General features: G+C 49.6%; 1 protein-coding gene across 1 annotated transcript in view; it reads left to right on the top strand.

Moving 5' to 3' along the window:
* The first annotated feature begins 15,840 nt into the window (after positions 1–15,840).
* Positions 15,841–20,151, top strand: part of CUL2 (cullin 2) — a 95,340-nt gene continuing 91,029 nt past the window's right edge. Inside the window, exon 1 of the mRNA XM_069729686.1 lies at positions 15,841–16,216. The gene's annotated coding sequence lies outside the window, so the exon portion shown is untranslated. The remainder of the gene's footprint in view (positions 16,217–20,151) is intronic.

The raw sequence follows: 20,151 nt of genomic DNA, 5'->3' as shown, positions 1-20,151 counted from the left end.
ACTGAACAGACCGAGGATAGGAAAGGTTACCTTGCGGTCAGCACAAAAACCTACAAAAAGACCACGCAGAGGGCGAAAAAAGACCCTCCGCACCGACTCACGGTGCGGAGGCGCTCCCTCTGCGTCCCAGAGCTTCCAGCAAGCAAGACAACAAATTAAATAGCAAGCTGGACAGAAAAATAGCAAACCAAAGAAATACAAACTGGAACTTAGCTTCTGATGGGAAGACAGGTCACAAGAACGATCCAGGAGTGAACTAGACCAATACTGGAACATTGACAGGTGGCATGGAGCAAAGATCTAAGTGGAGTTAAATAGAGCAGCAGCTAACGAATTAACCTCGTCACCTGTGAAACTCAGAAACACCCACCAGAGGAAGTCCATGGACAGAACCAGCCGAAGTACCATTCATGACCACAGGAGGGAGCCCGACAACCGAATTCACAACAGTACCCCCCCCTTGAGGAGGGGTCACCGAACCCTCACCAGAGCCCCCAGGCCGACCAGGATGAGCCTAATGAAAGGCACGAACCAGATCGGCAGCATGAACATCAGAGGCAAAACCCAGGAATTAGCTTCCTGACCATAACCCTTCCACTTGACCAGGTACTGGAGTTTCCGTCTCGAAACACGAGAATCCAAAATCTTCTCCACCACATACTCCAACTCCCCCTCAACTAACACCGGGGCAGGAGGACCAACGGATGGAACCACAGGCGCCACGTATCTCCGCAATAACGACCTATGGAACACATTATGGATGGCAAAAGAAGCAGGAAGGGCCAAACGAAATGACACAGGATTGATAACCCTCAGAAATCTTATACGGACCAATGAAATGAGGCTTAAACTTAGGAGAGGAAACCTTCATAGGAACATAACGAGACGACAACCAAACCAAATCCCCAACACGAAGTCGGGGACCCACACAGCGTCGGCGGTTAGCGAAACGTTGAGCCTTCTCCTGGGACAATGTCAAATTGTCCACCACATGAGTCCAAATCTGCTGCAACCTATCCACCACAGTATCTACACCAGGACAGTCTGAAGACTCAACCTGCCCTGAAGAGAAACGAGGATGGAAACCAGAATTGCAGAAAAACGGCGAAACCAAAGTAGCCGAGCTGGCCCGATTATTAAGGGCGAACTCAGCCAACGGCAAAAAGGACACCCAATCATCCTGATCAGCAGAAACAAAGCATCTCAGATATGTTTCCAAAGTTTGATTAGTTCGTTCGGTTTGGCCATTTGTCTGAGGATGGAAAGCCGAGGAAATAGACAAATCAATGCCCATCCTAGCACAAAAGGATCGCCAAAACCTTGAAACAAACTGGGAACCTCTGTCAGAAACGATGTTCTCCGGGATACCATGTAAACGAACCACATGCTGGAAAAATAATGGCACCAAATCAGAGGAGGAAGGCAATTTAGACAAAGGTACCAAATGGACCATCTTAGAAAAGCGATCACAAACCACCCAAATGACCGACATCTTTTGAGAGACGGGGAGATCCGAAATAAAATCCATAGAAATATGCGTCCAGGGCCTCTTCGGGACCGGCAAGGGCAAAAGCAACCCACTGGCACGAGAACAGCAGGGCTTAGCCCGAGCACAAGTCCCACAGGACTGCACAAAAGAATGCACATCCCGCGACAAAGACGGCCACCTGTACTGTTATGACCTGGTGGTCAGGACAATAATGGACCTGGTGGTTAAGAGCACACGGAATGACCTGATAGTTACTGATAATAAGGACGAGCTCTGGGACGTGGGAACTCTGCTGACCGCAATCCCTAAACCTATCAAACACACTAGAAATAGCCGTGGAATGCGCCTAACGCTCCCTATGCAACTCGGCACAGCCTAAGAGACTAGCTAGCCCTGAAGATAGAAAAATAAAGCCTACCTTGCCTCAGAGAAATTCCCCAAAGGAAAAGGCAGCCTCCCACATATAATGACTGTGAGTAAAGATGAAAATACAAACACAGAGATGAAATAGATTTAGCAAAGTGAGGCCCGACTTACTGAACAGACCCAGGATAGGAAAGGTTACCTTGCGGTCAGCACAAAAACCTACAAAAAGACCACGCAGAGGGCGAAAAAAGACTCTCCGCACCGACTCACGGTGCGGAGGCGCTCCCTCTGCGTCCCAGAGCTTCCAGCAAGCAAGACAACAAATTAAATAGCAAGCTGGAGAGAAAAATAGCAAACCAAAGAAATACAAGCTGGAACTTAGCTTCTGATGGGAAGACAGGTCACAAGAACGATCCAGGAGTGAACCAGACCAATACTGGAACATTGACAGGTGGCATGGAGCAAAGATCTAAGTGGAGTTAAATAGAGCAGCAGCTAACGAATTAACCTCGTCACCTGTGAAACTCAGAAACACCCACCAGAGGAAGTCCATGGACAGAACCAGCCGAAGTACCATTCATGACCACAGGAGGGAGCCCGACAACCGAATTCACAACAGTTTACTGCACGTGGACACATACCCTAAATGTCTAGGACCGCAGCTATTAAAGCTTAAGGCCTAGAGTTGAGTGAAAATATTCACAGGACCCAGAAACCCGGAACAGAGCCATGAAATCCATTAATACCTGCCAGCATCCCTGGTGCTTTTCTGATTAGTCGCCCCGTTGAGCGTGACGTTGTGCCGGACCTACCAATCAGAAGAGGCACCTGGAATGCCGGCAGGTAGGAGCAGGTACTCAGGACTCTGGTCCGGCGCCCACAGACCACAAATGTGGCCATTATACCAGGGTCTTACAAATCTTTTTTGTTCAACTCTAATAGGGTCCATACTTACTACAGGATAGTCAGGTGAACCCATGGATTTTGGTGGTTGCGGCTCACTATCTAATATAATGTACAGTATATATGGGTTTCCCAATGTCTGGGGAAGAAAATGGCGGTGTTGGATTTCAATATGCCAAATATTTTATCACATGATGAGATCCACTGCCAGAGTGCATGTGTAGGGGGTAGTTGGAAGGAAATCTGAGGAGTATGGTCCTTCTATGTGGTCCAACAACATGGTGGCACTGACATACTCCTTAGAAGTCACTGGGCACAATACAATCCATTCACTGACCTCTGTTGTAAGAAAAATCTGCATAAACTCACTAAGAACACTTGTCTGATAGACCTCACACCCATATAGTGACCGAGGAGGTCCTTCTGTGGGAGAAGCCAATGTAGGCATGGCGGACTGGGTCCTGTTCTCTGGACATTGCTCAGAACTGTCTACGACTGCAGTGTCGTCAGACGACCGATGCTTCAAAACGCCCCTAGATGACAAACAGAGGAGAAGGGATATACCAAGGAATTAATGGAAGGAGTACGTACAAAGAATGGCAAAATCCTTCATTATGAAACGATATTTAAAGTAAAACTTTATTCTCCACATTTTGTACTTACTTATATGGATCACATTCTCTCTTATTATAGTCTGCTTCCGGTAATTCTAAACACTCCCAGGGTTTCTCGATTTTTACCTACAAAAAGGAATGTAGAAGCAAATGAACATAGTGCAGACTCAAAGACCTCGATTCGTCGAATTCAATTGTACCAGAATTCTGATGTAAATCGCTTTAGAAAAGGTGCAAAAATTTTGTGACTTTTGGCATTTTCACAGCAGTTTTGCCAAACTCCGAGAAAATGAGCAAAGCTGGGGTAGAACAGAAGCGGAACAGGGCGCGTGATGCCACAGCTCGTCTAATTCATGACAAGTTGTGGCGTTTCTTACGCCAGAAATCTTAATCCAGTCTGTGACTAGAATAAGATTTGTGGCGAGGCGCACAGAGGTGCAGTCACTCGTCTGATGCTCCTGATTCCTTAGGAGGCTCGTGACAATTAATTAATTCGGTGCGTTTGACAAGTGACATGCGCCTCACCACAAATCTTACTCCAGTAAGATGGAGTATGATTTCTGGAGAAGGAACTCCACAAGTCGTCATAAATTAGACGAACTGAGGTGTCACTGCCCCGTTTCGCCCCAGCTCTGCTCATTTTAGTGGAGATTGGCGAAACTAACGTAAAAAGACAAACCATTACTCTCTATCCAGTCCAGAAAAAGAGGGAAAGGCGGGAAAAGCTAGGAAATGGAACCACTATTCTAGTGGTGGGTGGGAGACCCCAACAATAAGTCATTTATCACCTATTTTATTGACAGCTTATCCTTTTTTGGGGGGAAGGTGGAACTGGAAGAGGAGTGAGAGACCCTCTTTAAGGACCCTGTTAGTTCTGTCCTTAAAGGGATTTTCCAACTGTTTTTTTTTGTTTTTTAAAAGAGTCAAAGTTATTTCTTTATTTTTCTTTTTCTCAGCATTAGGAAAACCATACAGTTTTATATTTACATTGACACAGTTGAGTCTTGTTTTTTTTTGTGGGACGTATTGCATTTTTCAATGCCACCATTTTGGCGATACTTATATAACCTAATACATTTTATTAATTCTTTCTGGGATGAATGGAATGCCGTTGTTGTTTTGTTGCGTACTGCCTGAAACACAAGAATAAAACTAACCACTGTTACCGTAGGGATCATTAATTTCTGACAGAAATGCATTGTGAGAACCCATTTTCGTACTACATGTACTTGTAGCCCAGCAGGAAGCATTTATTGAAATGGGTCACATAAAAAAAAGGAATTTTCTGCATTATGTTTTTATACATGATACTTCTCTGGTCGGTAGCTTAGTATCTTTAGTACAGAACTGTGGGGTATGCTGCAGCTTGTTATTATGTAGCAGGCTGGCCACTGACCCCACAGAAGCCAGATACTTCAGTAATCATCTCATCATCACAGACAGAATGACAATGACAGAGAACACCTATATACACAATAGATTATACAGGATCCACCCTTCACGATAGAGGATTCCCTCTCTGCACAATGGCCTCTGCACAGATCACAGAGCATGCCCACTTTACTCTCCTATAGAAGTCTATGAGAATGTGTCAAGTTAAAGAAGACCTTTCACCAAGTCAGAAGAGGCCAGTTTTGACTTATTTTATTCCTGCTCCTGATTATTCTGTTTTTGTTTTTTTCTTTAAATCAGCCATACGATTCCAAATATATGGGTCTCTTTATCTAGAGCAAATTTTAATGGTCTTTACTTCAGGGACTCCTGTGTATAGTGGCCGCTCTCTGCACACAGAATGACGAAGCAGCATCAGGCGGTGGCCGATGCAGACAGGAAAGGGAGATGAGAGCGCTCACTGTCTTATTTTTCTCGCTCTCATCCCCCTCTCCTGGGTATAGCAACCGCCCGCTACACTCAAGATCACACAGCAATGGAGGACACTATATATAGGAGAGGGAGACGAGAGCATGCACACACTCACATTGTGTACGTTCTAATCGCTCTCCTGTCTTGCAGCTTTGTAATCCTGTGTGTAGGGCACGGACACCATTCACAGGAGAGGGGTTTGAGAACTCGGCTCCTGCCCACTCTGACGGTGTGTATGCAGGCGCGCTGCCGCTCCGCTGTCATTATGAGGGTTACACACTTGTTTTGGATCCGGGCTTTGCTCCTCTCACCTTTATCCGATGATTGGGTGATTGGGTGAGGAGCGTATGAGTGTGGAGGAGAGGAGGAGGTCTTGGGTGGGCCAGAGGTTGCGTGTTGGAAGATATCGGGAGATTAGTTTGGCGCTATACAGAGGAGACAGATTATGGATGGCTCTGTAGGTCAGTTTTAGTAGTTTGAACTGGATACGCAGAGGGAATGGGAGCCAACGAAGAGATTTCCAGAGGTGAGAAGCAGAGGCATAGCAAGGCGAGAAGTGGATTAGTTGGGCAGCAGAGTTAAGGATGGACTGGAGAAGTGCGAGATTGTTAGCAGGGAGGCCACAGAGAATATTGCAGTAGTCAAGGTGGGAGATGATGAGGGCATGCACTAATAATAATAATAATCTTTATTTTTATATAATGCTAACATATTCCGCAGCGCTTCACAGTTTTGCACACATTATCATCACTGTCCCCGATGGGGCTCACAATCTAGAATCCCTATCAGTATATCTTTGGAATGCACTAACATTTTAGTCGATTCAGGGTTGAGGAATTGACGGATTCTGGAAATATTTCTGAGTTGAAGGATGTGGCAAGAGCTTGGATGTGCGGTTTAAAGGGTGGCAGAGTCCAGGGTTACTCCGTGGCAGTGGACTTGCGGTACAGAGAATAGGGTATGTAGTGTGGCGGTGCTCACACTGTGAGATTTAACAGGCAGTGACCCAAGAAAGTCGAACTTAAAGTCTTTATTGTCCAAAAACTCACACCGTTAAAGGAAGATTTATCCTCCGGATCGCAGCCGGGTCGTCCAAACACAGTCCGTATAGCACCTCGTTGCCGTGGCTTACAGCACCGCCGTATCACCCTTGGGTGCATCAGAAGTCGTGTTGTCCTTGGCTCTGTGCTTAACCTTGGAGTGGATGGAGAGATTCGCCCCACTGCCAAACCTGCAAAATCTCTCCAAAAATAAAAGCCCAAATCCAAACTTTTTTAGTCTGCATTGTAAACACAGGCGTTGCTGTAGTCACAACGCGCTCCAGCAGATTCAATAATTCTCTATGCACATAGTAGGGGATACATATCGGTCCTCGTATATTATTCCCCTCACTGCCTCACACATTATATAATTTATTGTGACAGATAGATCAGGTAGGGGAGTTAGGTGAGATGAAGGAAAGATGATGAGTTCAGTTTTGTCCTCATTGAGCTTTAGGAAGCGAGAGGAGAAGAAGGAGGATATGGCTGACAGACACTCCGGGATTCTGGACAGCAAAGAGGGGATGTCTGGGCCAGAGAGGGAGATCTGAGCGTCATCAGTAGATAGATGGTATTGCAAGCCAAGGGACTTTATGGGTTGTCCCAGGCCAAAGGTATAAATTGAAAACAGTAGGGGTCCTAGGACAGAGCCTTGAGGGACACCAACAGAGAGAGCCGGATGAGGAGATAGTATGGGAGAGGGAGACGTTAAATGTGTGTTTGGAAAGATATGAGGAGATCCAGGAGAGGACAAGGTATTTGATGCCAAAGGAGGACAGGATCTGTAGTAGGAAGGACAGGTCTAGGAGGAGGAGTATAGAGAATTGTCTGTTAGCTTTGGCTGTAAGTCGTAATTTTGGTTGGGGTAGCTTCGATGGGATGGTGGGAATTGAAGCCGGACTGTAGGTCATCAAAGAGTTAGATGAGATATGGGAGGAAAGTTCAGCATGGACAAGCTGTTCGAGGAGTTTGGAGGCGAATAAGAGCAGCGATATGGGTTGATAGTTGGACGTAGAGGTCAGGTCAAGGGATGGCTTCTTCAGGATAGGTGTGATCGTGGCATGCTTGAAAGCAGAAGGGAAGGTCCCAGAAGGGAAGGTGTCAGAAGTTAGATATGAAAGGCGTTGGATATATCAGATCCAAGATTATTTTTTTTTTTACTTGTCAAATATAAATAATAGCATTTATATCATAAAAGGAGCAATTGGGAATCCCATGGCTAAAAAAAAAAAAAAAAAAAAAAAGTGGTTACTTTTCATGTGTAATGTAATGACCTTGAGAAATCTGTATGTTATCAATCTTGCAAAAAGAGGAACATTGCTTGTCTTGCTAAAAGATAGGAAATTCTAAAACAGCACCTCTGCTCCATTCAGGACTGGACTCTATAGTTTTCTCCCTCTTTTTTTTTTTTTAATGCTTGAGATACCAGGTGGTTAGATGCCCAGTGATCATAGATAAGGGATAGGCTGTGATTTTGATAAAATCCCTTTAAGTTTATTGATTGTGTGATGAAAAGTGATGTTACATCACAATACACCGGTACTTTATGTTTTTAATCAGCAATGAGTTAAGGACATCTGTTTGAATGTAATTATCCGCTGACCGCAGGCAGTTCTGGAACATGCTGATTAAGTGAAATATTGAAGATGACCCATCGCGGGTCCTTTATAAAGGAGTTGCTTGGGAGTTTTAAAAGCTGGGCCAACATCAGGAAAAAAAAAGAATACTCACCTATTTAATCTCCTGCCGCTCCATTGAGTCTATGAGATTGTGGAGCCAATCGTTAGACAATGAATGGAGCTGAGCACATCTGTGACCATTGCTCATTACTAATTTGGCAATTCAGAGCACCGCTCTCGGGATAGCAGGTGTCCCAGAAGTTGGACTATAGCAATCCGCAACTTTATTATCTGAAATGATTTTCCCACAATGGATAATTATTAGTGATGAGCGAGTATACTCGTTGATCGGGTTTTCCCGAGCACGCTCAGGTGATCTCCGAGTATTTATGAGTGCTCAGAGATTTAGTTTTCCTTACCTCAGCTGGATGACTTACAGCTACTAGACAGCTTGAATACATGTGGGGATTTCCTAGCAACCAGGCAACCCCCAAATGTACTCAGCCTGGCCAGTAGCTGTAAATCATTCAGCTGAGTCAACAAAAGCTTAATCTCCGAGCAGTTAAAAATACTCGGAGACCACCCGAGCGTGCTTGGGAAAACCCGAGCAACGAGTATATTCACTCATCCTTAATAATTATTAGATATCTAATCACCGGGATTCCACCATTGAGACACCCACTGATCACTAAATTGGGGGTTCAGAGACCAGCTGCACATGTTGAATCACCACCGCTGCACTCAAACTCTGCTCATGAAGTGACGAGGGATTGGGAGCTTGGGATCAGTACAGGTATCAGCAGTGGGGTCCCCTAAAATCTGACATTTAACACCTTAGGCCAGGTTCACACTGCGTTAGAGGCGTCCGTTAGACGGACTACGTTACACCGTGGCATAACGAGGTGTAACACAGTCCGTTAACGCCGCCATTAATTCCTATATCGGATGCATCACTAGCGCACACGCACAATAGACGTGCCCTTTCGATGTGCCGTCATTGAGTGACGGACCCTGGGACGTGGGCTGCAGCGTTTCCGGGTCCGTCACTGCTAGCGCAGATAGAGCATCTGCTAGCTCTGTCTGCGCTAGCGCGACGACATATCGGCACATGCGTTAACAGCAGCCAGTTACCATATGTATTGAATGGGCTGCTGTTAATGCAATGTGAACCTGGCCTTATACTGGTGTAGCATTGGCTGCTAGCGTCTGGGTTAAGGCAAGAATTGTGCAGCCCAACCCAGTAGTAAAGAATAACAAATAGTGCCCCCTTTAGAAAGTGTTAATGAACCTTTAGGGTCCCGTTAAACAGTAATAATGCCAAGTGCCTCATCCAAAATTTGTAATGCCACGTTTGTGCTGTCCCTCCACAAAAAAAAAGCTTATCCTCACCTAGACCCTGTCCCTGGAGCACAGAGTGGGCACACCGCAGTCACGTCATTGGGACGCTAGAGCCTTGCAGTCCATATGTCTACGGTCCCACCGCCCTGGAACAGGATCCAACTGTATCAGTCTCATATTGAGGCCAAAACAGTTTCAAATTGCACTTGCCCAGAGATTAAGGGCACCTGGGAAGATGTCAGGGGCCTGTGCAACACCCCGAAACTTCAGCAATGGAGGCGACACTTTTTTTTTAACTTTTGACACTTTACATCCCTACAAATTCTGCGCCACTTATGACCCCAATACTCTGCCACTGGCGTCAACAGATAATAAATATCATTTGATGGAAAAACACTTAAAAGTGGGTGATCCCTAATTCTCAAAATTAGGGCTCATCCAGACGTCAGCGCTTAGTATACAAGTTATCTGCAGTTTTCACGTATGGGGTTGTGCACATGTACGATTTCTTTCCTCTGACTGAATGGTCCACAGAAAAGATCAGAGACATGTCCAATTATAATCCGAGCGTCGGTAATGTAAGTCTGACATCCGTGTGCCGTCCGATTTTCACAGACTGTCACATACTGTAGGAACATTTGGGGAATCTTTTTTTTCCCTCCAATGAACTGATGACATCCGGACCATACTCTGAAGTCTGATCAAAATATTCGGACTGTTTTTCTCGTAAGTCTGAATGAGCGTCAGACGGCCGATAACATGGACGATGATCGCATCGCAGTGCACGGAGCTATTACACTCGGGTGAGGCGAGCCGCCGGCCAGTCCGTGCACTGCGATGTGACTGTCGTCCATGCTATACGGCCGTCTGACTGCGCCATTAGTTAGATAAACGTGTGACAAGTCTCACAGTTCAGGACAACATTGACAAGTCTCCTGGACCGCACCAAAGCCTCCCAAAAAGCTGCATGTCTTATGTGTGATGCTGCAGAGCTCGGTGTTAGCCATCATCCAAAGCAAATGGAGGCTGTGAGAGACATGGCCCGAAAAGGGGAGTAGTGCTGGAGGGAGTTTCGGCAGCAATCATTGCATCTGACCAGGGTTTCCCCAGAATAGCATTCCCTAATGTTAACAACGACGAATAGTAGAATATATATATATATATATATATATATATATGCATATACACACACACACCGGTATGTATTCTGTATAGCAGAGCTAAAGTTATCAGGGAGCAATGGCTCCCTCTGCTGGGGTAGTGGTAATACTGCAGCCGCCCTCTCCCTGTGTATGAGGCACTTACCGGCCTTGTCAGTGCTATGGACGTCACACACGGTGGCTGTACGTCACACACGGTGGCTGTACGTCGGCGGCACGTCAGCTGGAGGGGCTGTGTCCGCTCCTGGAGAGGGGGCTGGCTGACACCACTGCTCTTTCCTGACAGAGCTTTGTTTTCCTGCAGTGACAGCGGTTTCTGCGCCTCTCCTAGCACCAGCCATGCTCCGGCATGGCGTCAGTTATTGCCATGGTTACCGCGGCTGCAGGTGGCCGCTTTGTGACCTATGCTGGGAGTTGTAGTTCCCTCCATGAGCTGCAGTCTGTGTGCACACTTTATATGCAGGAAGTCATTTTGGAATAAACATTGGCAAGATGAAAAAAACTTCTTTTTTTTTTTTTTGCAGACTTAATGTATTTAAAAGATGTGAGAAAATCAGCCCATAAAATGCTTAAAAAACGCTATTAAACAATTAACAGAAAGCCTTAAAAAAATTGGGACGAAAAGACACAATGTTTCCTGAAGGTATCAGCTTGAAAAAAAAAAACTCAGCATCTTTGCCTCCATTAGAAATGTAGTATAGTTCTTCTGATTCCACTATGTGGCTTAATTCGTGCAGGCATTGCAGTAGATTAGGTAAGCAACTGTCACTATATGAGTGGTTGTAACCATGGATACCTAAGCTACTCTAATGCCCTGCACATGGGGTAAGTGATATAGCTAATCAGAAGAACTAAACTACATTTCTAATTGGAGATATTAGCTAATATCATTATTATTACACCTACTACATATTGGGATAGGATCTTGGACATACCCCTTTAATGACCGTCAATGTGGCCATTTAGCGGCAGATGACATCATCGGATATTTGGTTATAACTCTGCAATCATGACCACAATGTCACCTGTTCACTTGCAATTTTGGGATTTTTTTTTTTTTCTATGCAAATTAGAATATTTTTGCTCATATGACTTGGATCCAGATTGCATGTAGGTGAAAACAGCAGCACTGCCTGCCCTATCCGTCTGACCCTGTACACACTGTGCCGGCCTTGTACACACTGTGCCGACCTTGTGCTGCCCTATCCAACTGACCCTGTACACACTGTGCCGACCTTCTGCTGCCCTATCCGACTGACCCTGTACACACTGTGCCGACCTTCTGCTGCCCTATCCGTCTGACCCTGTACACACTGTGCCGGCCTTGTACACACTGTGCCGACCTTGTGCTGCCCTATCCGACTGACCCTGTACACACTGTGCCGACCTTGTGCTGCCCTATCCGACTGACCCTGTACACACTGTGCCGACCTTCTGCTGCCCTATCCGACTGACCCTGTACACACTGTGCCGACCTTGTACACACTGTGCCGACCTTGTGCTGCCCTATCCGACTGACCCTGTACACACTGTGCCGACCTTGTGCTGCCCTATCCGTCTGACCCTGTACACACTGTGCCGACCTTGTGCTGCCCTATCCGTCTGACCCTGTACACACTGTGCCGACCTTGTGCTGCCCTATCCGACTGACCCTGTACACACTGTGCCGACCTTGTCCTGTCCTTTCCCTGTCTGACCCTGTACACACTGTGCCGGCCTTGTCCTGTGTTTTCCCTGTCTGATACACACTGTGCTGACCTTGTCCTGTCCTTTCCCTGTCTGACCCTGTACACACTGTGCCGGCATTGTGCTGTCCTTTCCCTGTCTGACCCTGTACACACTGTGCCAACCTTGTCCTGTCCTTTCCCTGTCTGACCCTGTACACACTGTGCCAACCTTGTCCTGTCCTTTACCTGTCTGACCCTGTACACACTGTGCCAGCCTTGTCCTGTCCTTTCCCTGTCTGATACACACTGTGCCGACCTTGTCCTGTCCTTTACCTGTCTGACCCTGTACACACTGTGCCGGCCTTGTCCTGTCCTTTCCCTGTCTGACCCTGTACACACTGTGCCGGCCTTGTCCTGTCCTTTCCCTGTCTGACCCTGTACACACTGTGCCGGCCTTGTGCTGCCCTTTCCCTGTCTGACCCTTTACACACTGTGCCGGCCTTGTCCTGTCCTTTCCCTGTCTGACCCTGTACACACTGTGCCGGCTTTTTCCTGTCTGATCCTGTACACATTGTGCCGGCCTTGTTCTGACCTTTGCCTGTCTGACCCTGTACACACTGTGCCAGCCTTTCCCTGTCTGACCCTGTACACACTGTGCCAGCCTTTCCCTGTCTGACCCTGTACACACTGTGCCGGCCTTTTCCTGTCTGACCCTGTACACACTGTGCCGGCCTTTCCTTGTCTGACCCTGTACACACTGTGCCAGCCTTTCCCTGTCTGACCCTGTACACACTGTGTTGCCCTTTCCCTGCTGACACTGTACACACTGTGCCGGCCTTGTGCTGTCCTTTCCCTGTCTGACCCTGTACACACTGTGCTGGCCTTGTGCTGTCCTTTCCCTGTCTGACCCTGTACACACTGTGCCGGCCTTGTGCTGTCCTTTCCCTGTCTGACCCTGTACACACTCCGACGGCCTTATCCTGCCCTTTCCCTGTCTGACCCTGTACACACTGTGCCGGCCTTTCCCTGTCTGACCCTGTACACACTGTGCCGGCCTTTCCCTGTCTGACCCTGTACACACTGTGCCGGCCTTTCCCTGTCTGACCCTGTACACACTGTGCCGGCCTTTCCCTGTCTGACCCTGTACACACTGTGCCGGCCTTTTCCTGTCTGACCCTGTACACACTGTGCCGGCCTTTCCCTGTCTGACCCTGTACACACTGTGCCGGCCTTTTCCTGTCTGACCCTGTACACACTGTGCCGGCCTTTCCCTGTCTGACCCTGTACACACTGTGCCGGCCTTTCCCTGCTGACCCTGTACACACTGTGCCGGCATTGTCCTGTCTGACCCTGTACACACTGTGCCGGCCTTTCCCTGTCTGACCCTGTACACACTGTGCCGGCCTTTCCCTGTCTGACCCTGTACACACTGTGCCGGCCTTTCCCTGCTGACCCTGTACACACTGTGCCGGCATTGTCCTGTCTGACCCTGTACACACTGTGCCGGCCTTTCCCTGTCTGACCCTGTACACACTGTGCCGGCCTTTCCCTGTCTGACCCTGTACACACTGTGCCGGCCTTTCCCTGCTGACCCTGTACACACTGTGCCGGCCTTTCCCTGTCTGACCCTGTACACACTGTGCCGGCCTTTCCCTGTCTGACCCTGTACACACTGTGCCGGCTTTTCCCTGTCTGACCCTGTACACACTGTGCCGGCCTTTCCCTGTCTGACCCTGTACACACTGTGCCGGCCTTGTCCTGTCCTTTCCCTGTCTGACCCTGTACACACTGTGCCGGCCTTGTCCTGTCCTTTCCCTGTCTGACCCTGTACACACTGTGCCGGCTTTTCCCTGTCTGACCCTGTACACACTGTGCCGGCCTTTCCCTGTCTGACCCTGTACACACTGTGCCGGCCTTTCCCTGTCTGACCCTGTACACACTGTGCCGGCCTTTTCCTGTCTGACCCTGTACACACTGTGCCGGCCTTTCCCTGTCTGACCCTGTACACACTGTGCCGGCCTTTTCCTGTCTGACCCTGTACACACTGTGCCGGCCTTTCCCTGTCTGACCCTGTACACACTGTGCCGGCCTTTCCCTGCTGACCCTGTACACACTGTGCCGGCCTTTCCCTGTCTGACCCTGTACACACTGTGCCGGCATTGTCCTGTCTGACCCTGTACACACTGTGCCGGCCTTTCCCTGCTGACCCTGTACACACTGTGCCGGCATTGTCCTGTCTGACCCTGTACACACTGTGCCGGCATTGTCCTGTCTGACCCTGTACACACTGTGCCGGCCTTTCCCTGTCTGACCATGTACACACTGTGCCGGCCTTTCCCTGCTGACCCTGTACACACTGTGCCGGCCTTGTCCTGTCCTTTCCCTGTCTGACCCTGTACACACTGTGCCGGCCTTTCCCTGCTGACCCTGTACACACTGTGCCGCCCTTTCCCTGCTGACCCTGTACACACTGTGCCGGCATTGTCCTGTCTGACCCTGTACACACTGTGCCGGCCTTTCCCTGTCTGACCATGTACACACTGTGCCGGCCTTTCCCTGCTGACCCTGTACACACTGTGCCGGCCTTGTCCTGTCCTTTCCCTGTCTGACCCTGTACACACTGTGCCGGCCTTTCCCTGCTGACCCTGTACACACTGTGCCGGCCTTTCCCTGCTGACCCTGTACACACTGTGCCGGCCTTTCCCTGTCTGACCCTGTACACACTGTGCCGGCCTTTCCCTGTCTGACCCTGTACACACTGTGCCGGCCTTTTCCTGTCTGACCCTGTACACACTGTGCCGGCCTTTCCCTGCTGACCCTGTACACACTGTGCCGGCCTTGTCCTGTCCTTTCCCTGTCTGACCCTGTACACACTGTGCCGGCCTTTCCCTGCTGACCCTGTACACACTGTGCCGGCCTTTCCCTGCTGACCCTGTACACACTGTGCCGGCATTGTCCTGTCTGACCCTGTACACACTGTGCCGGCCTTTTCCTGTCTGACCCTGTACACACTGTGCCGGCCTTTCCCTGCTGACCCTGTACACACTGTGCCGGCCTTTCCCTGTCTGACCCTGTACACACTGTGCCGGCCTTGTCCTGTCCTTTCCCTGTCTGACCCTGTACACAGTGTGCCGGCCTTGTCCTGTCCTTTTCCTGTCTGACCCTGTACACACTGTGCCGGCCTTTCCCTGTCTGACCCTGTACACACTGTGCCGGCCTTTCCCTGCTGACCCTGTACACACTGTGCCGGCATTGTCCTGTCTGACCCTGTACACACTGTGCCGGCCTTGTCCTGTCTGACCCTGTACACACTGTGCCGGCCTTGTCCTGTCTGACCCTGTACACACTGTGCCGGCCTTGTCCTGTCCTTTTCCTGTCTGACCCTGTACACACTGTGCCGGCCTTTCCCTGCTGACCCTGTACACACTGTGCCGGCCTTTCCCTGCTGACCCTGTACACACTGTGCCGGCCTTTCCCTGCTGACCCTGTACACACTGTGCCGGCCTTGTCCTGTCTGACCCTGTACACACTGTGCCGGCCTTGTCCTGTCCTTTTCCTGTCTGACCCTGTACACACTGTGCCGGCCTTGTCCTGTCTGACCCTGTACACACTGTGCCGGCCTTGTCACTCCTCATCAGCGGTCACAGACTTTACTTCTGTGAGGTGATTCAAACCCTGGTAGCTTTATTATCCGCCGCAGACAGCATTGCGCTCTCGGGCGGACATGCTCCCCCTGGCGGTGCCTCTGCTCCCCACAGTCCGTGCACTCGCCGCCCACCACGGGCTTCCCCTTTCCTGCTTGTCATCAGGGCATGGACCCGAGGCCGCTTGAGCCTCCGCAGCTCCCGTACCTCGGACCAGTCTACTGCGCAGACAGGGGGACGGTAGATCCGGCAGCCCCCATCTGCGCACGTACTCCCACTTTTTAGACCGACTCCTTGCCGGTGATTGGCGGGGAATAGTGAGGGCCTTAGTCTGTCCCGGTGCAGGGAAAGAGACCTATCCGGCTGGTGGTGCAGTAAGTAAATGTGCCTGCTCCCCCCTCCATGAGCAGAGCGGATGGTAGCGGCCGGCATCCCAGGTAATGGCAGCTGAGTGAGCGGCGTCGGTGACAGCTGATGATCTCCCCCGGAGGACTCCCAGGGCCCGTGTGACAGGTACCGGCCGCACGCCTCTCCTCCTCCCTCCTCCCGGGGCAGCTGGCGCTCTGAGGCCGGAGTCTTCCCGTGCTTCCCTCCGGAGCCGGCAGCTCCTCACCGGCCCATGCCCAGCACACATGTGTAGGCCTCTGTCCTCGGGCTGTGCGGCCCCGTGCCCCGGGCTGGCGTCTGTGAGGGCGCTGCGGGGATACAGGCTGTCAGCCAGGCCCGGAGTATGGAGCCATGTACCGTAACCACTGCCCCTCAGAGTGCCCCGGCCTCTGCCTGTGAGGGGCACTTACTAATGAGCGCTGGCACATGTGCCGCCTGCAGGTGATGTGCTGGATGTTACCTCAGTGTGACTGCAGCCGCAGTGCCACCGGTGGGTCTGTGCCCACATACCGCCACCTGTAGTGCCACCGGTGGGTCTGTGCCCACATACCGCCACCTGTAGTGCCACCGATGGGTCTGTGCCCACATACCGCCACCTGTAGTGCCACCGATGGGTCTGTGCCCACATACCGCCACCTGTAGTGCCACCGATGGGTCTGTGCCCACATACCGCCACCTGTAGTGCCACCGGTGGGTCTCTGCCCACATACCGCCACCTGTAGTGCCACCGGTGGGTCTGTGCCCACATACCGCCACCTGTAGTGCCACCGATGGGTCTGTGCCCACATACCGCCACCTGTAGTGCCACCGGTGGGTCTGTGCCCACATACCGCCACCTGTAGTGCCACCGGTGGGTCTGTGCCCGCATACCGCCACCTGTAGTGCCACTGATGGGTCTGTGCCCACATACCGCCACCTGTAGTGCCACCGGTGGGTCTGTGCCCGCATACCGCCACCTGTAGTGCCACTGATGGGTCTGTGCCCGCATACCGCCACCTGTAGTGCCACCGATGGGTCTGTGCCCACATACCGCCACCTGTAGTGCCACCGATGGGTCTGTGCCCACATACTGCCACCTGTAGTGCCACCGATGGGTCTGTGCCCACATACTGCCACCTGTAGTGCCACCGATGGGTCTGTGCCCACATACCGCCACCTGTAGTGCCACCGATGGGTCTGTGCCCACATACCGCCACCTGTAGTGCCACCGATGGGTCTGTGCCCACATACCGCCACCTGTAGTGCCACCGATGGGTCTGTGCCCACATACGGCCACCTGTAGTGCCACCGATGGGTCTGTGCCCACATACCGCCACCTGTAGTGCCACCGATGGGTCTGTGCCCACATACTGCCACCTGTAGTGCCACCGATGGGTCTGTGCCCACATACCGCCACCTGTAGTGCCACCGGTGGGTCTGTGCCCACATACCGCCACCTGTAGTGCCACCGGTGGGTCTGTGCCCACATACTGCCACCTGTAGTGCCACCGATGGGTCTGTGCCCACATACTGCCACCTGTAGTGCCACCGATGGGTCTGTGCCCACATACTGCCACCTGTAGTGCCACCGATGGGTCTGTGCCCACATACTGCCACCTGTAGTGCCACCGATGGGTCTGTGCCCACATACCGCCACCTGTAGTGCCACCGATGGGTCTGTGCCCACATACCGCCACCTGTAGTGCCACCGATGGGTCTGTGCCCGCATCCTTAAGATACTTCATTCATGTCTGATCGGTCGGGGTCCAACACCCGGGAACCCCGCTAATCAGCTGTTATTGGTGTCCGGAAGTACTTATTTCCGAGCTGCTCTATGTTCTGATAGCCGCCAAGGATTGGTACTATACAACCGGCTCCTATTCAAATCAATAGGAGGCAGATGTGCAGTACCCTGCGGCTGCCATTATCAGAAGACGGAGCAGCTCGGCAAGTGAGGACTTCTGGCTGGGGCCTGCCGACACCAATAACAGCTGATGGGTGACTGCACTCATATGTCATCGCAGTGCAGTGTGATGGTTACCATGCACCCATAGACTTGATTGGGTGAACAGCATTCGATTTCACAGTGAAATCTTTTTTTCACTGACCGATTCGGTCAGTGAAAAAAAAATCGCTCATCAGCACTGCCCCAGTGAATAACATCGGTTCGAGAGCTTGCCGATAAATCATGGGCTGATGTATTCGCTGGTGTGAGTGAGCCCTTATACTAAGATTCTCTGAGCTTATTTATGACCTAGTGAAAGTTTATCTGTACTGAGATGTGGTTTGTAGTCATAAGTTAGCAGAGAGGAGCTTAGAAAAATATATAAAAAAAAAAAGTTAAAGTCTCCATCAGCTCACTGAGAGATTCTCAGAGCACTCATTCACCAAGGCATTAAAGGGAACCTGTCACCCCAAAAATCGTATATGAGATAAGGCCATCGGCATCAAGGGCTTATCTACAGCATTCTGTAATGCTACAAAATAAGTCCCTGATGTAACCTGAAAGGTAAGAAAAACAGGTTAGATTATACTCACCCAGGGGCGGTCCCACCTCTTAAAAATCATGAAGAGAATGCCAAGAGTGTGCAAAGCAGTCATCAAAGCAAAAGGTGGCTACTTTGAAGACCCTAGAATATGAGACATATTTTCAGTTGTTTCACACTTTTTTGTTAAGTATATAATTCCACATGTTAATTCATAGTTTTGATGCCTCCAGTGTGAATTTACAATTTTCATAGTCATGAAAATACAGAAAAATCTATAAATGAGGTGTGTCCAAACTTTCGCTCTGTACTGTGTGTGTGTGTGTGTGTGTGTATATATATATATATATATATATATATATATATATATATATATATATATATTGTTATTAAACTCCCCACACTTCTCCCTATCCTGCCATTTCCTGCCAGTTTGTGTGGAGTCTCAAATGGGACATCACAGGAAGCTGGCACTGCACTCGCTTCTCTGGAGCTTCTATCACCCCTTCTGAAACAGGACGTCATCAGGTGGCGGCGCTGCGATCACTTACAAAAACTACTGTCTTCTGCTTACATCCTGCTTTAGTAGAGGACCACAGTCGCCGTCAGTCACTGCTTCTAATACCACAGTCTCTTTCCCTGAAATGAGTTGTCATCAGGGAACGGTTATAGAAGCAAGGTGAGTGACCGTAGCGCTGCCTCCTGGTGATGATTCAATTGAGGGTGGTGATAGAAGCTGGGGAGCAGCACTTCGGCCTGTCACTCACACTTCTTTTATCAGCAACCCCTGATGATGATTAATTTCAGGGTAAGTGACTGCATTGTTAGAAGCAGTGACTGTGATGGCCACTGAAGATGTGGTCACTTCTCAATCACGTCTATTAAACCAGGATATCATCAGAGGACAGCGGTAACAGTAGCTGTGGAAAGTAACTGCAGCACTGCCCTCTGATGACTTTTTTTTGTTTTAGGAAGGGAGATAGAGGGAATGGAGTGCAGTGCCAGCCTCCTGTTACAGTCCTGCTCGTCGTTATTAGCACCCATGAAGTTTAAGTACATAATGTGGAATATCTCCTGAAAAAAAAAAATGAATCAAGTGAAAGTTTTTTTGTATAGAGCACTCATGTTAAATACAAAAGAGCAAATGATAAACAATAATTTAAAATAAAAACCAATGGGAGGGAAAAATGGAAAAACCTAAAGCTTGCTGTGACGCTGGTATTGGCACCCTTAACTTTAAATTAGTATGAAAACACATTTTCACTAGCCTGTGATAAATCACAAATGAATCAACTGTAATTAATGGTCGGTGCTCAATGTTGCATGAATTTGCCAATGAATGATGATTTCAGTGTTTTAAAAAGCCACATGGTAGGCCACGTCACATTGTCACAATGGGGAAGATAAGCTGTTTAATGACATCAGAACTGCTACGTCTACATTCAAAGACCTGAAGGCCAACCTGGAACAATCTGGGGTAATGGTTTCAACCATACCATACGCCACACACTAAATCAAGCAGTGCTTTATGGGGGAAGGAAATGACAGTTGCTGAAGAAAAGATATAAAAAGAAACAGTCTTTGCCAAAGGGTACC

This window comes from Ranitomeya imitator, chromosome 6 (genome assembly GCF_032444005.1).
Source record: "Ranitomeya imitator isolate aRanImi1 chromosome 6, aRanImi1.pri, whole genome shotgun sequence".
NCBI classification, from domain to species: domain Eukaryota; kingdom Metazoa; phylum Chordata; class Amphibia; order Anura; family Dendrobatidae; genus Ranitomeya; species Ranitomeya imitator.
Note: the sequence above shows the minus strand (reverse complement) of the source record. Positions and strands in the feature narration are given on the sequence as shown.